The sequence below is a fragment of the Globicephala melas genome, chromosome 5 (assembly GCF_963455315.2).
Source record: "Globicephala melas chromosome 5, mGloMel1.2, whole genome shotgun sequence".
Lineage (NCBI taxonomy): Eukaryota > Metazoa > Chordata > Mammalia > Artiodactyla > Delphinidae > Globicephala > Globicephala melas.
Genome location: NC_083318.1, coordinates 113,168,631 through 113,191,156, shown reverse-complemented (window position 1 = coordinate 113,191,156; position 22,526 = coordinate 113,168,631). Strand labels below are relative to the sequence as shown.

General features: G+C 41.3%; 1 long non-coding RNA gene across 1 annotated transcript in view; it reads right to left on the bottom strand.

Annotated features, from left to right (window-relative positions):
- The window catches only part of LOC115864463 (uncharacterized), a 91,032-nt gene that overhangs the window by 54,009 nt on the left and 14,497 nt on the right, over positions 1-22,526 (bottom strand). The window contains exon 2 of the long non-coding RNA XR_004043962.2: positions 16,693-16,826. This is a non-coding gene — a long non-coding RNA (uncharacterized lncRNA). The remainder of the gene's footprint in view (positions 1-16,692; positions 16,827-22,526) is intronic.

Below are 22,526 nucleotides of genomic sequence, written 5' to 3'. Positions count from 1 at the left end.
CATTCTGCAAAGTAAAACTGGTATTCAAGTCTTCCTGATCCATTGATTTAAATAAAATGTGAATTCTGGGGACTGCAGAGTTCGACATTTTCTTACAGACCAGGGCTAAGTCTTTCACTTCAAAAAAGGAAATGACAAGATTAAATTTCCAAAGTCTGGCTGAGGTAATATTGCGGCATAAATACATTTTGATCAAAGTTAATCAGGTGAGGTGGGAAGCCGTTTCGGATTCCGTGTGAGGGCAGGGTAACTGGGGCAGGAAGAGACTCGGGGTGAGGACATTCATAAAGAAGACATGATATTTCCTAGGATGAACTGTTTACTTTCCACTGACTGGGAACAAATAAAGGCCAGGCTGAATTATTTTTGTCATTCGGGTGCAAATACAGGTAACACCATGCACACAACTTCAAGGATGTGTCACTGTGTGTGACACTGCTGGCCGACACACAGGACTACCCCTTTTATTCATTCTTCAAGAACCCAAGATCCAGGGGCTACTGGGGATCTTTAAAAATCACCCAGGAGGGTGGGAGGGAGGGATAAATTAGGAGGCTGGGACTAATATATACTCACTACTATGTATAAAATAGATAACCAACAAGGACCTACTGTATAGCACAGGGAACTCTATTCAATGTTAGGTAATAACCTATAAGGGAAAAAGAATATATATAAATATACAGGTATATATGTATGACTGAATCACTGTGCTGCACTCCCGAAACGTATACAATATTGTAAATCAACTAATACTTCAATAAAAATATTTTTTAAAAACAAAAAAATTTTTAAATAGAACATGAAATAAATTAATAAAATGGGGATTTTTAAAAAGTAAATAAAAAATAAAAAAGTAAAAATCACCTAGTTTTCAAAAGAAGAGAGCAAATTCCCAAAAGGTGAAATGAATTGCTGAAGACCAAATCTCTAGTTAGTAACTAGAATAAAGTTGTTGCAATCTTGATTTTATGTTGCTTGTAGTCTCTCTGTGCTAATTTCAACGTTAAGAGCCTTTACACATATACTAAATAGGGTTTACCTACATAAGGTAGCTGACCTATATCTCTTTTTACTTGGGATATTGTCGTCATCACAGTTTCTTTATAACAGCTGTACCATGACACTAAAGAATTAATGGTGGGGCTTCCCTGGTGGTGCAGTGGTTGAAAGTCTGCCTGCCAGTGCAGGGGACACGGGTTTGTGCCCCGGTCCGGGAGGATCCCACATGCCGCGGAGCGGCTGGGCCCGTGAGCCATGGCCGCTGAGCCTGCGCGTCCGGAGCCTGTGCTCCGCAACGGGAGAGGCCACAACAGTGAGAGGCTTGCGTACCGCAAAAAAAAAAAAAAAAAAAAAAAAAAAAGAATTAATGGTGGATATAAAAGAGTGACTTAGATGGTTAATTTTATATGTCAACTTGACTGGACTATAGGGTGCCCAGATATTTGGTCAAACATTATTCTGGGGGTTTCTGTGGGAGTTTTTTGGATAAGATTAACATTTAAATCAGTAGACTGAAGGAAGTACATTGTCCTCCCTCATGTGGTTGTCCCTAGTGTGGGTGGGCCTCATTCAATCAGTTGAAGGCTTGAAAAGAACAAAAAGGCTGACCGTCTCCCAATTAAGAAAAGAATTCCTGCCCGACAGCCTTTGAACTGGGACAACAGCTTTTTTCCTGCCTTTAGGCTTTAATTGAGACATCAGCCCTTCCTGGGTCTCCAGCCTGCCAGCCTTCAGGCTAGAACTACACCACTGGTTCTCCTGGTTCTTAGACCTTCAGACTCAGACTGGAACCTACACCATCAGCTCTCCTGGGCCTCTACTTGTCAACGCACCCTGTAGATCTTGGGACTGTCAGCTTCCATAAACATGCGAGCCAATTCTTTATAATAAATAGAGAGAGAGAGAGAGAAAGGGAGGGAGGAATGGAGGGAAGGAAGGAAGGAAGGAAGGGAGGGAGGGAGGGAGGGAGGAAAAAAAGAAAGATTCTGTTTCTCTGGAGAATCCTGACTAATATGTGAGCTTTCCTAATGTTCAGATGTTGTGTCTCTCAGGTGCCTCAAAATACACTTTCAAGGTGATTTTACAAGCTTTTGCACAGCTTCCATATAAACCATTTGGTACCACCACCATAGTTCAGATACATTAATGGACAAAGGGGCAGAATGAGTATGAACCCCCAGACATCACTGCTAAAATGAGTACTGTAATATTCTGGCTGTCTTACGTTGATTAGCTGGGAAATTTGGAGGTTAAGGTCCTGGACTGGTAAAATTCTATTACTAGATCAGAAGCCCTCTGGGAAAGCAGGTCAGCTTGTGGGTAGTTGGCCAAGGAAAGGGAAAAGAAAGAAAAGCCTGATTAAAAAAAATAGTCTGTTGGTGCCTATTGTATGCCATGCACTTTGCAATCATTCATTCATCCAGCAGATATTACTGAGCACCTTTTTATGTGCCAGACACTGTTCAAGGTGCTGGGGATACAGCTGTGTAAACACAGACTTGTTTTCCTGCTCTCGTGGATCTTACGGTTTAGAGAAGGGAGACAGACAAGTAACAAATGTTACTGAGAAAAAGAAAGCCAAAAGAAGGGATAGGTAGTACTAGGTGGAAGGAATTATAATTTTTGAAATTTTCAATAGGGTTGTCAGAGAAAGCATTCCTGTAGCCAAGACGACATTTGAGAACAGAGCTGAATGAAGAGGTGAAGAAACAAGTCATGTGGGGAGATATATGGAATCAGCATGCACAAAGGGCCTGAGGCAGGTGGGTGTTTGTATGCTCAAAAAACATCAAGGAAGCCAGTAGGGCTGGAGCAGAGCTAGCAAGGGAAGAGCAGTAGTAGATAAGGTCACTGAAACAGCAATTAACCAGATCATGTAGAGTCTTAGGTATCTGTGAGACAGATAGTACTAGTGGTGTAAATGAGATAACTGGAATTCAGAGTGGTTTGTGAATTTCCTACAATAATTTAGCTAGTAAATGGTGGAGCCCAGCATGGACCCAAGGTACATCTGGGTCTAACACCCTTGCTCTTTCCACTTCATCGTATTATCTTTCTCCGGAAAAAGCTTAGAGCCTCTCCAATTGTTTTGTGTATCCCTAGTATAGTAATTGCAATAAATATTTGCCTTTTTTTTACTATCCAACGTATCACATATCCTTCCTATTTGGAGAGAAATCCCCACTTGTGAGCCTCGGCTTGCCAGAGTGAAACCAAATGACCAGATATTCCTTCTCCCTCGCCTGTGGCAGCGGGAGTGAGAGCGTGGGACCTGGGCCAACTTGATGCCCCTGCCCTAGACTTTAAATCCTGAGGGGTAGTCCAATATGGGTCGTCTAGCAATGCTGGTGGCAAGTGTCCGTCAGTGGCAGTGGCAGCAGCAGCACCCTGATCCAAAGCGCCTGCAGCAGGACCTTGGCTGGAGCGCTGACTCCTCCCATTTTACCAGCTTGGTTTCATCACTGCTAACAATTTTGCGAGCCGAAAGACATGAAGGAGCATGTTTTTCAGCTCCCATTATACATTTCTGTTGGGAGAAATTATGCAAGACTTTGGACTGGAAAAAATAAGTAAGATTATTGTGTGTCCTGTTCATTGTACCTTTCCTGATTATATCTGCCCTTTACTGTTTCTGAGCTATACAACTCTATAATTTGTAGAAAGCTGAAAACAATACAAACGATTCTTGTCCACACAAATGCAAATTAGTTGTGTCAGATAGAAGCAATTGATTATTGCCTGTGGATAGATCCGTATTACATGTGTTTGTTAATGTTAAAATTCATTTCAGCATTCCTTATGTTGCTGTGTAAGTGTGTGGTACTTTGAATTCTCCTTTCAAACAGTTGTAACTTCTTATCAAGTTTCTTATCAAGTTTCCTGAATAATTAATGAGTTCAATAAAATCTGTGCCATGTTGCATTTATTTGTTAATTCATTTCAGCATTCCTTATCCGCCTATGTATATGTGTGTTACTTTGAATTCTTTCAGCCTATAACATCCTACTGGTTCCCTCAACAACTGATGAGTTAAAATCTATAATGCATGTTCATCTTACATTTGTATCAGAGGCATGATTTTGCCACTTAAAAATACTATTCTCTAACAATAGTGAACAGGAAAATCACATCACTGTCCTGTCTTTAGCTCAGAGCTCTCCCCCACCCGTGACCTCTGCCCTCTGCACACAGCCATGTACTTCATGGGGCAGGAGACCCAGGTGCTGGTTTTAGCTCAGACCTTAACCAATTCATTAATTCATATAGCCTCCCTGGACTTCAGTTCCCTCATCTTTGAAATAAAGAGAATGGATCCAATATTTCTGAAGAGCCAACTCAGCTCTAATTCCTTCTGACTGTGTTACATACCTTTATGTTTTCTCCCCACTATCCTTGGTGAGTTTCTCACCCCTTTACCCAGGTTCTGCTGTATTTATTTCACTTTCCACCACAGCATTCCCTGTTTTCCTTCTCTTACTTTCTCAAGGCACAATTCCCCTGTATTCAGCTTCGTGTCTCCCCACATCCCTACACACACACACACACACACACACACACACACACGGGTGCAGACCCCTTTATGGGAACCAAAAGACTACAACAAACCTGTACTTATTACAGGATTACACGGTAGAAACAAATCATTTCCACTCTGCTTTGCCTTTAAGCCCCCCCAAAGAAAGTACCTCAAAACAAAAAAAACAAGTACTTCACCAAAAAACAAACCAGTTGAACAAACAAACCACTTGGATCTTACTGTTCAGTTTAACCCAGAGCTAGATGAATAATAGCACAAGTAATGAGCTTTTTTTTTTCTTCTCTACCATTTCCCTTGCTCAGCTGGGTCAGGAGAATGCACATTCTGAGGATCTCTTTGTAGCAGATGACTGACTGCTCAGGCCTGAAATGGCAAAGACTCAGGAGTTCCTGATCCTTTTCCTGCATTTCACAGAACAGAACAAGAGTCCTCAAGGTCAACCACCCTCAGGGAATCTGCTCTTACAAAATGCTTTCCTGTATATTTTTCTACCAAGTTCAGTTAAGAATTCAGATGGTACCTTTTCTATCTAAAGAAAAGACCGGGGGGAAAACCAAATTTGATTCTCCCAAGAGTTGTTTCTAACATTTAATTGCAGGCCAGTGTGATGTGATGTCTAAGATTTCTCACAGCTCATAAAATATCGGGATGTTTGAAGGTTGGAGAGATTGTGCCAAACAAAGAAGGCGAGAGGGACTTCCAGGCCAAGGAAACGCATATGCAAAGCACAGACTCTTCAAAGACCCCACTTTTCTTGGCAGGGGGAGTAAGTAGTTCAATGTGGCTGCAGCAAGGGGCTGTGTAGGGTGGAGGAGGGAGAAAGGAAGGGGATTCTGAGGAGGTAGGTCTGCAGAGATAAGTGAGAGCCGGACTGCAAGGGCCAAACTGCCCCCGCACCACGAGGGAGCTCACAAAAGGAGGCCTCCCTCAGATGGGCCTCTTTATAATCCAACAAAAGATGGAGATGTGACTTAGGAAACTTCCCCTTCGAGGTACTCATTCACACTAAGAGCGTTTCCCCACACACAACACCAAGAAGTCACTGGACCCTCATGTTTGCTGAAAAGCACAACTATGGAAAATGGATGCCTATTTGGGAGTTGTTGCTCTTCTCCATGCAAACATATGGGGGTGATGATCTTTCTCTCCCCATGCCCCACCCTCTCTCCAGTATTAAGAAGTCATTGAGCAACCATTAATAGAAGTAAACAAGCATAGTTGCAATAACTCCAAATACTTTATGGTACATTCATGACTCAGGAATGTGGGTCAAAGCACATGATGGTTCTTCGTCAGAGAATTTCAAATACATATTCACTTTGATTTTGGTCTCTTGCGGGACATATGGACAGGTGATGATGCTTCAGTCGCCTTGTTTCCTGGCTAGCACTGAAACCGAGCAGGACTCTGTGGGCCTCCTGGGCATAGAAGCCTTTCTGTGTCTCCCATTCCTTGTTTCCAGGGAACAGACCCCCCACTTCATGACCTTCCTTGAGTTCCAAAAGGGCAGATTAGAACAGTTGCTAATCAGGGAAGGGAGGGGAGCAGAGACAAGGGAGGAGCAGACAAGAAACAACAGTGCAAGGGATACACATAACAATATCTTTAAGTTCTTTACAGAAATAAAACCCCCAACAAATGGAAGATGTCAGCATTCTTCATTCCAGAGGAGACCACCTGAGGCCAGATTAAAGGAAACAGAGAAGCTCATCAAGCGATTACCTGAGACCAGATTAAAGGAGTGCAGGCCCTGTGCACACCCTGACCTTATCAGCAACCCCGCCCTTGAACTATTGCTATAAAACTCTTCACCAACTCCTCCCGGGTTGAGACACACAATTTTGAGAGGCACAAGCCCACTGTGCCTGGCAAAGCAATAAAGCCATTCTTTTCTACTTTACCCAAAACTCTGTCTCTGAGATTCAATTTGGCACCGGTGCACAGAGGCCAAGTTTTCAGCATCAGCACTGGGCTCTCTGCTGCAGCGTGCCTCTCTGTGCCTGCTGAACTTATGAGGAGGAGAGGATTGGTAAGAAGGACTGCCATTTTGATAAACTCACACAGTTGCCTGAATCTATGATCTCCTGCTCCAAGGTACAACCAGCCTGGAATAAAACAAGAGAGCAGATCTGCCTTCAGTATACTCCCACCTCATTCTTGTCCTGTCTCTTCCCCACTGAGACTCACCACGTGTCTTAAGCAGCTCAGGCTGCCATAACTAAATACCACAGACTGGATGGTTTAACCTTCTCACAGTTCTGGAGGCTGGAAGACCAAGATGAAGGTGCCAGCAGGGTCAGTGTCTGGTGAGAGTTCTCTCTCCTTGGGTTGCAGACAGCTGCCTCTGCTGCATCCTCATATGGCCTTTCCTCTGTGCTTGCCCAGAGAGAGAGATATTGTCTCTGTCTGTCTTTCTCTCTCTCTCTCTCTCTCTCTCTCTCCCCTCCCCCCTTCTCTTTCTTATAATGGCACTAATCCCATAATGAAGGCCCCACCCTCGTGACTGTATCTAACTTCAACTGTCTCCCAGTGGCCCCATCTCCAAATACCATCACATTGGAGGTTAAAGCTTTAACATGTGAATGTGGGGGACAAACATTTAGTCCATAACATTCTGCCCCTGGCCCCCACCCCCAAATTCATGTCCTTCTCACATGCAAAATACCTTCGTTCCATCCCAATAGCCCTATAAGTCCTAACTCATTCCAGCATCAACTCTAAATTCCAAAGGCTCATTTAAACATCATCTAAATCAGATGCAGGTGAAACTTGAGAGATCATTCGTCCTGATGCAAAATTCCTCTTCAGCTGTGAACCTATGAAAACAGACAAGTTATGTGCTTCCAATATATAATGGTAGGACAAGCATAGGACAGAATTCCCATTCTAGGAGGGAGAAATAGGAAAAAAGGAAAGGGTGGCAGGTCCTAAGCAAGTCCAAAACCTAGCAAGGCAAACTCCATCAGATATTAAGGCATGAGAAAAATCCTTTTTGGTTTGGTGCTCTGTCTTCAGAACCTACTAGGGCAGGGGTCCCTGGGAGTGGAAGCAGCAGTCCTCATGAACTCAGAATCTAATTTGGTGTCCTTTTCCCTTTCCTTCAGGAAGAGCACAAGCTCACAGCCAGATAGGTCTATGTCCCTGTCTTGTAGGATCCAAGAAGGCCAAGAGCCTTCCTTCACTCTGTGCCCTTCAGTTCAAACCGACAGTGTTTCGCTCCTATAATCCCATAAACTTTTATCGATTGAGTGACAGTGCAGCCACACCCTTAGTCTTCTCTTCAGAACATGCTTTCTCACTTTTTTTAATATGGACAGGATGAGAATTTTCCAAATCTTCAAGTTCTGGTTCCTTTTTGCTTAACAATTTCCTCTTCAGTTCCCCTCTCTTCTCTCATTCCTCAGTCAGAAGGAATCAAGACACTCCTTCAACACTTTGCTTAGAAATCTCCTCAGCTAAATATCCAGTTTTATCATTCATAAATTCTACCTTCCACAGAACACTAGAACACAGCTCAGTCAAGTTCTTTGCCACTTTATAGCAGAGATCACCTTCCCTCCAATATCCAATAATGTGTTCTTCACTTCCATCTGAGACTTCACCAGAACTGCCCTTAATGTCCATATTTCTAGTGTGCACTTCAAAACTCTTCCAGCCTCTTGCCCATCACCCAGTTCCAAAGCTGCTTCCACATTTTTAGGTATTTCTTACAGCAACACCCCACTTCTCAGTACCCAAATCTCTCTTACTCTGGGTTCTCCAGAGAAGCAGAACAAATATATAAAGAGATTTATTATAAGGCACTGCCTTACACAATTATGGAGGCTGACGAGTCTCAAGATCTACAGTCAGCAAACTGGAGACCCAGGAAAGCCAACAGAGTCCAAGTCCAAAGGCAGGAGAAGACTCATGTTCCAGCTCAAAGGCAGTCATGCAGAGAGAAAGAATTCTTTCCTACTCAGACTTTTTATTCTATTCAGGCCTTCAGTGGATTGGATGAGGCCATTCACACTGAGGAGGGCAATCTGCTTTACTCAGCCTACTGATGCAAATGTTAAGCTCATTCAGAAACATCCTCACAGACATGCCCCCAAATTATGTTTAACCAAATACCTGGGCACCCCATGGTCTGGTCACATTGACACATAAAATTAACCATCACACCAGGTCAATCTGCCTTGACCTGCTTTCCTGTTTTTTCCTCACATGTCTAACCCTAATCTCACCTGTTCACCACAATTTTCTGATTTTGTCCAATAATCAGAATCTTTCTAAGAGACTGCTTGATTGCTCTAAAAATTACTGCTAAGATATTGGTAAGTGCAAATGACTTAACAATTATTCTCACTACTGCATTTAACCTGCACTTTACTTAAGGAAGAAAAAATTTGTATTTTGGTAAGATACATATAGCATAATATTTACCATTTTAACCGTTTAAAAATGTACAGTTCAGTAGGATTAAGGACCTCCACAATGTTGCACAACCATTACCACTATCTAGCGCCAGAATTTTTTCAACACCTCAGAAGGAAACCCCATACCCGTTAAGCAGTCACTCCCCACTCCCCCTCCCCCAGCCCCTGGCAACCGTCTCCAGGGATTTGCCGATTCTCTTATTTCCTATAAATGGAATCATACACTATGTGGCATTTGGTATCTGGCTTCCTTCACGTAACTAAGGAAGAATGTTAGCCTCCTTAGCTAAGGGAAGGTGAAAAATGGAAAGCAGACTATATTTTGTGAAGTAAACATTTTGAGGTATCTTTAAAATCACACCAACTACCTATTTCGTTGTTTTACCAAGATTTGGAGAACTCATCTGTGATTCCTCTGCCCCAGACATTGTGCTTTATGTTATTAATTCCTGCTTTCCATGGAGGTTTGAGGCAGCCAGACACAAGCTGGCATCAGGACAGGGTGGTAAATGTGAAGTCACTTCAGGGGACCCTCTTCCCCCACCCATCAGGGAGGCCTTCCTTCCCTGAAAGTGACCTGGCAGGACCATGGGGTCATAAGGTCAGGCAGCCCTGAGGGGCACAAAGATGTTTGTCTCCCAACACGTTAGGTCTTGAGGAAAATAAAAAGCAAGCATGTCTCTGGCAGAAAAGTAAATTATTCATGGACTTTATTTAAAAAGAGAGACCATATTTATAGGGGAAAAAATGGACGCCATTTCAATTCCAAAAATCACTTCCAGAAGAAGAAGATTTTGAATCAAATGTGAGTCAAGGATACTCCCTTCCTAGTTCGCACGACACAGCTCCAGAGCTATGGAAGGACCCCAGGTTTGCTAGATGCTGGTTTCTACAGTGAGGGTAATCTGAAAGAAGGCATAGCTTTATAGGGACTGTCCTGCACAGATGGCCAGCCGAGACTGCAAGCCTGCTGAAGTTTTGTGGGAAAGGAGCAGCTTGGCAGCCCTCAGTATAAAGGGTCTGAGAATGGCAGCCAGAAGGGCACAGGGGCCGCTTCAAAACACCCAAACCCTGGAGGCCCACTCAGGGCTTCAGCCCGGGGCACAGATTTTATATGCTGCCAACTCCTCAGCTTTATACAATCTGACATACGTACCTATGCTGAGGCTTTACTTTTCCTTTTCAGCCCTTCCTTTTTTTTTTTTTTTAACCAATCTCGCAATTTTATTAATAACCAAACACAAAAAGGTTGTAAATATTTTTAGTCTTTGTTTCTATCCTGTTACTATTAATATTTTTGCTAAGATTAAAGTCTGGATTCATCCTCAGATGCGTTCATGTCGTTTTCCTGCTTCTGTTTCAAAATATGGACCACATAGTCCTTATTTTTTTTATTCCCTGGTGACCAGTTTAGATTTAATCATATACACAGAGCTTCAGCAACTCGCTAAACAAATCCATGTGTGGGTAAAAGGAATATGGCAGACTGGTCTGGGCACAAAGGCCTTTATATTTTTCTCCTTTTCAGAAGTTTCTAAAGTGTACAACTGAACACAGGACGCTGGTTAAAAATTCACAGATTCCTTTTTAAATAAAGGCATTTGTCTTTAAACGAAGTCCGTTAACCCAAAAGGATCCCTGTTTGACCCCATAGATATTTACATTCAAAAGACCTGACTACAAGGCAAGGCCAATGGCTTTTAACAAACATTCCTGAATTTATCCATGCTGTTAAACGCTCTCCCCTTCAAATAGGTAGGAATATTCCAAGGACTTTGCTATTGTTTGAAACAGCTTTGGGACTCCAGTTAGTAACTGCCTTCCTCCTCACGCTGAGGGAATTACTTTAAATTTCCTGAACGATTAAAAGAAAATCTTTTTCTCATCTGTGTAAGTTTCATTTTCAGAAACAATCAAGTCATTCAATAAGGCAGATGGTAATTGACTGAATAGAACTGCTTTAGCCTAAGTAAGAAGTGACTACAATGTAATAAGACTAGCTTTTTCTTTAATATGATTCCTTAATTAGTCCCAAAGGTAATTCCAAAAGAAGTTCTTAAAAGGTTTAGAATATATATATTTTATATTTTTTTCTATATATATATATTTTATATAAATAAATAAATTTATTTACATTTATTTCTAATTAAATATGTTTAGAATATATATTTTTATTTTATTTTATTTTTTAAAGAAAAATAGGCTATCCTCACTTTGATTTTCCACAGGTATTCCATGCTATTGGTGACCAGATGAAGGGAGTTGGCTGTTCTTTAGCTTGCTACACGATACATTTTTATTTAACAATCCCATTTTTGAAGCAATCTGAAATTACTTCCTAGAACTATACTTTACTGATCTCTCCCCAAACAAACTTAAAACATTCACATGGATATACAATCTGGAAGTCAGTGTATATGAAACAGAGCAGGACCCTGTGGGACCCTCCCATGTATAAATCCTTTCTCTCTCTCCCATTTCTTGTTTAGGAAATAGGCTTCATTCAGCCTCCTTGATCTTCCCTGAGTTCCAAAGGGCAGATTCAAACAGCTGCTAATCAGGGAAGGGAGGGGATGCAGAAACAAAGGAGGAGCAGTCAAGAAACATTATTGCAGCCCTGGGGCAGGGTCCTGGTTCCTCCTCAAGGAATATACACAAAATACCTTTGAGTTCTTCTGCCGGATCTAAAGTCCCTACCCAGGTAGAGGATGGTAACTTCAGGCTGAGCACACTATGCCTGGGACACCATCCTGTTACCTTACCACGAGCCAATCAGAATAAAGTATGCACAGAACGGAAGATAATGAAGACTTTGACCCCTCCCTCCCCAAATGATTCTCCCCTTAAAAACTTTCATGGTCAAACAGAATCTTCAGAGTTGGCTTTTGCACACGAGTCCACCTTCTCCCCAGTTTGCCAGCCTCCTGAATAAAGCTATGGGCTTCAAGTATGGGCTTTCGAGCCACAAGCAGCCAAACCTAAGTTTGGTAACATATATGCTATGCACAACAGATAAACATACGTTAAACATACACATGAATATTAACGAAATATTAAAATACTAAGTCTACCTATGGGAATTTATAATGTTGGTTTCAAAGTCTTGTTTCCAAAGCTAATTTCATTAGGCATGTCTATGATGGGGTTGCAAGCATGGCATGTCCTGGAATGTTAGGTGCCATACAAATTACTTTAAACAAGTTTCCTATTTGGCCCCCATAGAGGTGTTTAATATGTGGATAAACCTGCATTTTGTTTTTTGTATTCCTGTTGATGATGAAAGGCAGAAGGAAATCATCAAACACTGGGCACCTACTGTTCATGAAAAACTGAACATGGTACTAATTTAATTCTCTCAGCATCTCTGAGCTAAATAGTTTATCCCCACTTATAGATAAAGAAACTGAGGTGTGAGGAATTTAAACAGCAGAACACTGGCACACCACTGGCAAGTGGGAGAAATGCATTCAGAACTAGCTGACCACTGAGAAAAAAGCCAACAGCTTTTGGAAAATGAAATGTTAAGTATCTTCCACAGAGAGCCATTTTTTTTCCCCAAAAAAACTGATGTTAACATACCCCCCAATCACTTTTTTCATTAATCTCAATAATTATTTTGCCACACTTTTCCCCAAAATGAAAGTGTAATTATCTCCCAATCTGGGAAAATAAAATGTTCTATGAATTTTTATCTTGTTATTTTTACAAGGAGCCTTTGGAAACCAGTTAAGTGCTTGAACCAGTTAAGTGTTTGGGTGGGACATGTAAAAATAAAGCAAGCTAAATAAAGAATTGTTGAAATAAATAGAATAAACAAAAAAATGAACCTTAGTTAAAAGATACTTGGAGACTTAACCACCTATGGAGGTAATAAGTTAAAGATTTAAATTAGGAAAAAAATAAAGAGAAGAGCCTTCAAATAAAACAAAGAGGAAGCTGAGAATCAATGTCAGGGCATTTCAATTGACCTTAGAAACATATTTTACTGGTGACTTTTTTGTTTTTAAAACTGTTTTTGATTTTTTTTTCATTTGTTAATGGCCCCAATTTTCCAGTTTATCTCCCAGTGTATTCTGCCTATTAAAGCTTGTTCATTTTCAGCTTTTATTTTCTTGTTCAGCCCCTAATGACTGACAATTTGAAAGGAAACCAACTAAAAGAAGGCATTGGACTAAATAATGAATTGTTTTCATCATCTTGATGGATAGCAACTCAACTATATGATAAATATAAGCTCCACAATTTCCTAATATTTTCTGAGATTCTTACCTTATTTCTGTGAGTGTTTCATTGTCATTGCCTTCTGTCTTTACCATTGCTAAAACTAACGCCACCCAAATCCTAAAAGGGGTTAAACCTAAAGTGACTGATGTTTTGATAGCGGTATGACAAAAAAAAAAAAAAAAGGTCTTATCCAGAATTTTTTTTTCAGAATATTTTTTTTAACTGCATAAATTTGACAGGCAATACCCAGAAATTTAGACTTGTGAATATGTTATCTGAGGAGTTCTCAAAATCTCAAAATTACTTGCATAATTCTGGCATTTTTGCTTTCTGTACGTCTGCATCAGCATCTGTTTTTATGCCAAAGGGATATACAGAAACCTGTATGCATTGCTCATCTTGAGTTGACATCTTATAAAGCAGAGCTGAGTACAGAATTTTCCTTCACTTCAAAGGGCATACTACAGGGTGCAAAGAAAGAAGGGGTTGGGTCCTTCCAGCCAAATGTTGCCCTCTGGCACTCATACTCAACTCCCCGGGGATAAAAGAGGGCAAACTCTGGACCCTTGTGACTCTAGGTAACATTTCCCACAACCCCTGACTCATAAATATTGACATTTGGGAAAAACAAGAGCAGAAAAGAAAAAGGGGCGGGGCGGGGGGGGGAGCTTTACTTTTCTTGAAGTTGTTTCAAGTTGGAATGTACATATATTTTCCAAAGCCTGATTTATATCAAAGATACCATTATGATTTTTAAATAAAATACACCTTATCTTGGTATGTTAAAAAATAGTCTTATCCATCAACTAGAGAAAATAGGAAACAAAACTTTCTACAGAGTTTTGTTTTGCTTTGTCTTGTTTTGTTTTGTTTGCCATCAGGAAAATAGTTTTAACTAACAGTACTGAGCAATTTTTTCTAAAAAGAACCTTAACAATATTCTCAGAGAAAATCTTTTCTGCTGAATATCACATTTTTTAATCATAGTGAATTTGGAATTCTTTATTTTCAGCATAGTCTTTCCTTTTTTCCTTTTAAGTATCTGTCTCCACCCCTCTTCGCTTCAAAAAACAGAAACAATATGGTTAACTAAGACCTCCGAGAATTCTTCATAGACCCTAGTCTGTTTCCATTGTGGAACTACAGCGCAACCTGGTGGTGATTACTGTAATTAACACGGTTTACACCTGTGAAGGGCAGAAGTTACAATACAAATGGAAATAAAAGAATGCCTTGTATTTAGGCTTTTAGAAAATAAACTATCAAGAAAAAGAACAGTGGAGTGGCTCTCTTAAATCATAATTGCGAGTAGAGCTTTTTATATTTTTTAATATAATATACCTTTTAAGAAAAGTTTAGTTAGGTTGCTGATGAGGGATACAAATTTTAGCCTTCATATATGTTCACAGTAATCCCTATCATGACTTATGAAATTATATGAACAATGTTTCAAAAGCATTTAAGAGGTTAAATATCTTCAATAAGTAATAAAGGAAAGTAAACTAAATAGTTTATCAGTCTTTTGAGGATTTTTTTCTCTTTGTGTCTCAGGTAAAACAAGCACCATCAAAAGAAAAAAAGATGCATTTGTCATAAGACTTTTCCTCCTAACCTTGAAATTTTAGCTAACAAGAACTCAGTTAAGTTCAGTTCCATTCTTTGAAAGGACATGTTTGGCTTTTTTTTTCCCTAAAAGAGAAGACAGTTTTATCTGCTTTTCTTTCACATCTAGCAACACCACTGATGCAGGACTTGGACAAAATGGTGATTCATAGTAACTTGTCATCTTTTATGTGTTTATGGTACTTTACACCCATTCTCTTATCTAATCCTGTCAACAACCCTATAAATTAAGGATCAGTGTCTCCATTTTACAGATTAGAAAACTGAGGCTTAGGGATATGAAATAACTTATTCAAAGTCACTCAGCTGGTGAGTGACAGAGGGACTGAACCCTTCTCCAAGGCCCATGCTCAGGGTCTGGCGGATGATCAGCCCTCAGCAAATCACTGTTGACAGTGAACAAATGCACCTGATGCAAGGATGGTAAAGTTAAGCCTGGACTGGAGCCAAAGTCATTTTACTCCACACCCAGTAATTTTTCCAGTAAACTTTAGACATACTTTGACTTTCTCTTGCTTCTGCATGCAATTCTTCTGAGTCCGATAAGTGCCTCCTTTGTTCCAGAAAAGAACAAAGAAGAAAAGCCAGGCAGGAGTCACCTGAGCTTCACACCTAGGCTGTTTCAGCCATGAAGCACTAACAGGGGATCTTTACAACTTTTGTGCCATATATCCCTTCGGAAGTCTGGTGAAGTTTCTGGAACCCATTGCCAAAAAAAATCCTTTTAAGCATATTACAAGGAAAATCAACTATTTTCAAATAAAATTTTCAAAATATTTTTAAGAACTACTTTGCAACTTATGTGCTCATTTATGAATGTGTTAAATGATGAGATGTAGCAGTAGATTTAATAACTACTATATTTTTAAAGTAACAATAAATATAAATGATATTTTGAGATATCTGTAACCCCTGTAATGTGCTTTTAATGTATCTGTGACTTCTTTTGGTGAGAGAGATACTGTTAATGTTAATATGTAGCTTATACTCATAATTAAAGAAAATGCCAAATTTCAGTTTGAAGTTAATGAAAATAAGAATTTCTTTTCATCCAGGTTCATGGGCCCCTCACCCTCTTAAATTGAAAAATCAATCTGAAGTGAATTACTCATAGACAAATCTTTTCAAAAATTAAATTATAAATCATAATTTATAAAAAGTTATAAAATTAATTCAAAAATGCCTACAGCAAATATATACATCATATACATATAAAATCCCTTAATTCACACATGAGATATTCACTTCAATATGAATGATGTGATGTGAGGCAAGGCTCTAAAAATAAGCATGCCTAAGACCTAGGAAGATATTAAAAAATAGTCTTACCTGAGTCTTAGGACATTCATCAAGAAATAAATAATTATTTATTGATGACCTATAATAATAATTCCTTTTGACTTACCAAATATTTGTTGAGCAGTTACTATGTACCAGACACTATTCTGGGAGTTTTAGGAAATAGGTGAAAAATGAATAATTTTATTTCATTTGTTTGTGTAGTACTTTATAATTTTCAAAGCAGTTCTAAACACCTCCTTCATTCATTTAAGCCTAATTACAACACTGAGAGGTAAGCAAACAGGGTCTGGAGACATTCATTAATTCCATATTCCCACAATAAACCCCACTCCAGACACATGGTAGATACTCAATAAATGAAGACACTGCTCTGTTCTTATCCCTTAAACAAGCCCCTGAATTGGGGTTGTCAGATAAAATATAGAAAGCTCAATTAAATTTGAATTTCAGATAAACAAAAAGTAGTTTTTTAGTATAACTGCATCCCTCGCAATATTGTAACACACTGTATTTGTTTGCTAGGACTATAATAACAAAGTAACCCAGACTAGGGGGTATAAAAACAACAGAAATGTATGTTCTCACCATTCTGACGGCTAGAAGTTGGTAGAGTTGGTTTCTTCTGAGGCCTCTCTCCTTGGCTTGTAGATAGATGTCCATCTTTTCACTGTGTCCTCACGTGGTCTTCCCACTGTGTGCAACAGTGTCCTAATCTCTTCCTATAAGGGCACCAAACATATTGGATTAGGGCCCACGCTAGTGACCTCATTTTATCTTAATTGCCTTTGTAAATATCCTATCTCCAAATACCGTCACATTCTGAGAGACTGAGGACTTGAACATATGAATTAGGGAGGGGGCAGAATTCAGCCCCTAACACACACTAAAACATGATTTGTCTTTTATCGAAAATTCAAATTTAACTGGCCATCCTGTAGTTTTATTCACTAAATCTGGCAACCCCACCCTGGATTTCCCTGCCTGAGAACTCTCTCCACTGCAGCAACTCAGCCACGGGCAGGAATCGGCCGGAAGTGTGGGGAAGTTAGGGCCCCTGTTAGCAGCCAGCAGTCAATGATGGATGTACTCTGGTGGACAAAGGTATCAGCTTCCTCTCTCTCTGGCAGACAACCCTAAACATGTTCTACAAAGCATCCCAGAGGTTCCCAGTGGGTTGGAGCCCAGCTGCCCTCAGTGGTAACCTGTCTGTGAATGTGTCCCGCCTTGGCTTCCTCTCCTTCAGTATCTCCCCTTCTCACTCCCTTTCTGCTATTCTGGGGTCGCCTCCCAGATAAACCTTCACATGTACATCCTTGTCTCAGGATCTGCGTCTGAGGGAACTCAACCTAAAACAAAATGCTTATTGAATTAAATCCTCGTTTTCAGATACGAGGTTCAGGGGACATACCAGATGCTGAAGGGTGTGGAGGTGCATCGGGATGGGACTTCTTTCCCTTGCTCAGCAATGCCTCCAGCTAACAATTGTGACACTCGATTCGTGTACCAGGCACGGGGAGAGCCCCTTTACAGGCATCCTGGCTAATCCTTTCAACCACTCTGCATGGTAGCTATCTCTCACATTGCAAAGCGGGGGGGGGGGGGGGGGGGGGGGGGAATGGATGTTCAGAGAGGTTTTCTGAAGTCACACAGCTATGGCAAATGCCTTTGCCTTGAGGTGAGTTGAGAAACAATATTTATCATGAAAAGATAACTAACAACTCAAGAGAGTAGGCTGAAGTGTATACTAGGTAGCTCAGAAAAGAAGTCCCATGATTCTTCTCTGAAACAATCTGAAGAAATAATAGCAAACTGGAAAAATTAGGGAAGTCTTCAAGGGAGAGGTTGGACTTGGGGTGAGTCTTAGTGGATGTGGTGGATTCAGGGGTGGGAAGGAGGGCAGGGGACAGTTTTGGGTGAGAAGGAGGGGTGAGCACAGTGCAGAAGCAGGGCTGGGCATGTGTACTGACTACACACAGACAGGTGGCCTGAGGACAGGATATAGGAGACAAAGCCATATCACAGAGGACTAGGAATGCCAAGTAAGAAATACGGAGTGCATCTAAATACTTATCTGCAGCAAATGAAGGTTGTTAAAAGAAGAAAATTGACATGATCAAAATAAGATTTAGGGCTTCCCTGGTGGCGCAGTGGTTGAGAGTCCGCCTGCCGATGCAGGGGACATGGGTTCGTGCCCCAGTCCGGGAAGATCCCACATGCCATTGAGCGGCTGAGCCTGTGAGCCGTGGCCGCTGAGCCTGCGCATCCGGAGCCTGTGCTCCACAACGGGAGAGGCCACAACAGTGAGAGGCCCGTGTACCGCAAAAAAACAAAAACAAAAACAAACAAACAAAAAAGATTTAATCAGATTCATCTGACAGTGGCTCGAAGCAGAGATTGGTGAGTAGACACCTGACAGTCCCTGCCCATGACAATAAAGACCCAACCAAGAGTAGCAAACAGGAAGGTGTAGACGATGGTACAAAGAAGCGGTTTTCAAACCCGAGTCACTGAAGAGTCAAAGAGAAGGAAGAATGAAGAAAGCTCACTCACTGCCCCAGAGTAATGAGGGAAATGGCACCATGAACAATATACTGAAAAGCTGGATATAGGAAGATGAAGAGAATCACTCTCCCAGGGTGTTAGACTGTTCCTCTAAAAATTATACTCAAGATACTCTGAACAATCTGGAACCGTGGATCTGTTCCCACTTGCCAGAAGGAAGTAACTCAAACCTGTGGATGAGTCAGTATCTCTTCTCCACCCTCCTGATTCCACCCTATGACCTTGCCTGTACCTAAGCCCAGAGGAATGCTATAGAGGACATTGGTTGTTTCTGCCTGCCCGACACCAGCCACCCCCTTCACCTGGTAACAGCACTCTTTCCTGTAGGGATCTCATTCCATGCAGGACAGGTGGGGCTGGCCCTGTACCACTCCACCCCCACCAACCCCCCCACCCCTCGCCCAGCTACAAAAATGGGCATATAACCCCACCTGCCGATTAGGCCACCCCAGCCCCCTTGCAGTGATTCAGGAAGAGGCATGTGGCTGAAGCCAAGACAATCCTTATCCATGAAATCCTTCTTGAGAAATAACAGGAATAACAGAAATAACAGAAATAACATTCTGCTACAATGAGTCCATAGGAGGAGTTAGGTGTTGTATAATCAATTAAGGGTTAAAAATCAAAGGATGGGACTTCCCTGGTGGTGCAGTGGTTAAGAATCCGTCTGCCAATGCAGGGGACACAGGTTCAAGTCCTGGTCCGGGAAGATCCCACATGCTGCGGAGCAACTAAGCCCGTGCGCCACAGCTACTGAGCCTGCGCTCTAGAGCCCGTGAGCCACAACTACTGAAGCCCACGCGCCTAGAGCCCGTGCTCCACAACAAGAGAAGCCACCGCAATGAGAAGCCCACACACCGCAACGAAGAGTAGCCCCTGCTCACCGCAACTAGAGAAAGCCGCGCACAGCAACAAAGACCGAACGTAGCCAAAAATTTAAAATATAAATAAATAAATAAATTTACTTTTAAAAAAAATCAAAGGGTGGCATAAAGGCTAGGAAAGAGCTGGGCTAAGAGGAGAGAACCAGAGTCCTAGCAAAATCATTTGAACCCCTGGATCCAGCCATATCTGAGGTTCCCTGAACTTCTGAACTTTCCAACTACGTCATCAACAAATTCTCTTCATGTTGTTTTCTTTAAAAAAATACAATTAGATTTCCAATCACTTGCTACCCCCCAAAAAAGTCTTTGTGCAGATAATTTTATTAGCTTTTTTATTAAAATCTGTCCTGCCTGTGCCAACAGCCCCCACAATCTTAAAAATCATTTTACTAAAGTTCCTCCTTCCTTGGCCACCCGTTCCTCCCCTCTCTCTGCCTCCCACATCCAGCGTATCTGATGTACTTTAAAAACATTTAAAAGTTGGCTCTAGCAGCACACCCTCCCTTATGTGGTCACTAACAAAGGAGGATCTCCAAAACGAGGAGAGCAGCAAATGACCAGGTCCAGAGGACAACTGCAGTCCTAGCCAAACCTTGATTTCAGCCCAGGGAAATCCAAGCAGAGAATCCACCATCTGACCTACTGAAATCATGAAACCGAGCAGGACTCTGTGGGGCTCCTGGGCATGGAAGCCTTTCTGTGTCCCCCATTTCCTGTTTGTAGGGAATAGGCTTCAGCCTCCATGACCTTTTCCCAGAGTTCCAAAGAGCAGGTTCAAACAGTTGCTAATCAGGGAAGGGAGAGGATGTGGAGACAAGGGAGGAGCAGTCAAGGAACAGTAGTGCAGGGAACTCCCCGGCGGTCCATTGGTTAGGGCTCCACACTTCCACTGCAGGGGACATGGGTTTGATCCCTGGTGGAGGAACTAAAATCCCACAGGAGGGTCGGTGTGGCCAAAAAAAAAAAAAAGGAACAATAGTGCAGCCTTGGAGCAGGGTCCTGGTTCCACCTCAAGGGATACATAATATTTTTCAGCTTATCTGCAGAACTAAAAGCCCCAACAAATGGAAGATGTTAACTACTGGATGAAGCATTTTTCTTTCCAGAGAGAAGGTCACAGTTTGATAACCTCGAGAATCACAGAAACTCATCAGGAGACCGTGTGAGGCCAGATCAAAGGAATGCAGGTCCTGCACATACCCTGATCCTTATCAGCAACCCTACCCTTGAACCAGTGCTATAAAACTCCTCACCAAATCCCCCTGGTGCTGGGACACACATTTTTGAGCGCATTAGCCCACTGTGTCCCCTGCCTTTGCCTGGCAAAGCAATAAAGCTTTCCTTTTCTAATTCACCCAAAACTCTGTCGCCGAGATTCGATTCAGCACCCATGCAAAGAGGCCGAGTTTCAGCATCAATTATGAGATAATCAATTCAGATTGTTGTAAGCCACTAAGTTTCTAGTAATTTGTTAGCTGGCAATAGAAAACTGATACAGATTAGATGCAACAATTTGCCCTTCACCTTAGGAGGGATGTCTTGGCATGCCCTAAATGACTAGGACCTTAGAAAACACACAAAATGCCGATGCAGTCTGTACATCTGGAGAAAAGCCCGCCCTGACTCCTGGTACAGAGCTCTTCTCCCTGTGCAACACTGGCCCTGCACGCTTGATCATCCACTGCAGTAAATATGATCAAAGCTCCTTCTAATTTCTTACTTGTGGCAAGAGAAAAATCTGTGTTCACTCTCAAGTACATTTAGTTTAACAGAATCAAAACAAAAACCCACACTTGATAGAATCATGTAAATTGCTATTGACACTATTTCAGACTTAAGAACCTTCAACCAGAAAGAAAGGTCAAAGCAAAATGGAACAATAGCTTGGAAGATCATTGTTTCTTTTCCTTTCAGAATTTCATTATCAACAAAAACTAATATATATTGAGCATGCTATTATAAGGCACTGTACCAGGCATAACAGAAAAAAGTGAGTGCATAAAACATAGTCCTACCCTTTTTTTTTTTTTTGGCTTCACCTCGCAGCACGTGGGATCCTAGCTCCCCAAACAGGGATCAAACCCACGCCCCCTGCAGTGGAAGCGCAGAGTCTTAACCACTGGGCCACCAGGGAAGTCTCAGTCTTACCCTTTTAAAATATGGTTGAGTGTATAGAATACAATCATAGCATACATAACCAACTCTTCTTGATAGCCTATTCTAACCACTACATGAATGATACAGAATAGGGAATAATCACTGAGGACTGGAACAATGAGAAAACGTTTTTTACATAGATATAGATATCTATATACATACACATCTGAATCACTTTGCTGTACACCTGAAACTAACACAACATTGTAAATCAACTATATTTCAATAAAAAATTTTTAAAAGAGTAAACAGGCAATGGTGTACAGGCTGGATAAGAGGTATCAGAGAATCATAAAACATACTATTCCACTTGTCAACAAAAAAATTAATCAGTTGATCAAAGAAAGAAATGGAAAAATTTTTGAACCAATTTGGGGATTACAACCTGGGAATAGCCTCTCACAAAACTCTGAGAACTGTTCCGTCCATCAGAGGTCAAACCACAGTTATATAAGTTTTTGAGACAGAGGGCTGTACATTAAATGACATATTTTTGACAGTTTATACAATCTAGCAACTAGTGGGTCACGGGTCATGGTGGCCCCTTACAAGATTAAGAAGGAAGTTTTAAGCTGAGGGTACATGCATATTCATGAGGGGGTGGTGGTGTATGCATATTATGAAGGAGCTTGATCAGAGGAGAATTCAGTATAGAACTGGGGCAAAGGTTGACAGAGTCCAGGCTTGGGTCGACTGGAGTCATAAGGGTCATAAAGGTCAGCAGCATCATTCCTTAGGTTCCAGTTAATCTGATGGTTGAGCGCTCCAGGGGGTTTGAATTCTGCAAAACAGCCCAAGAATGAGCTTCAGGCTAAT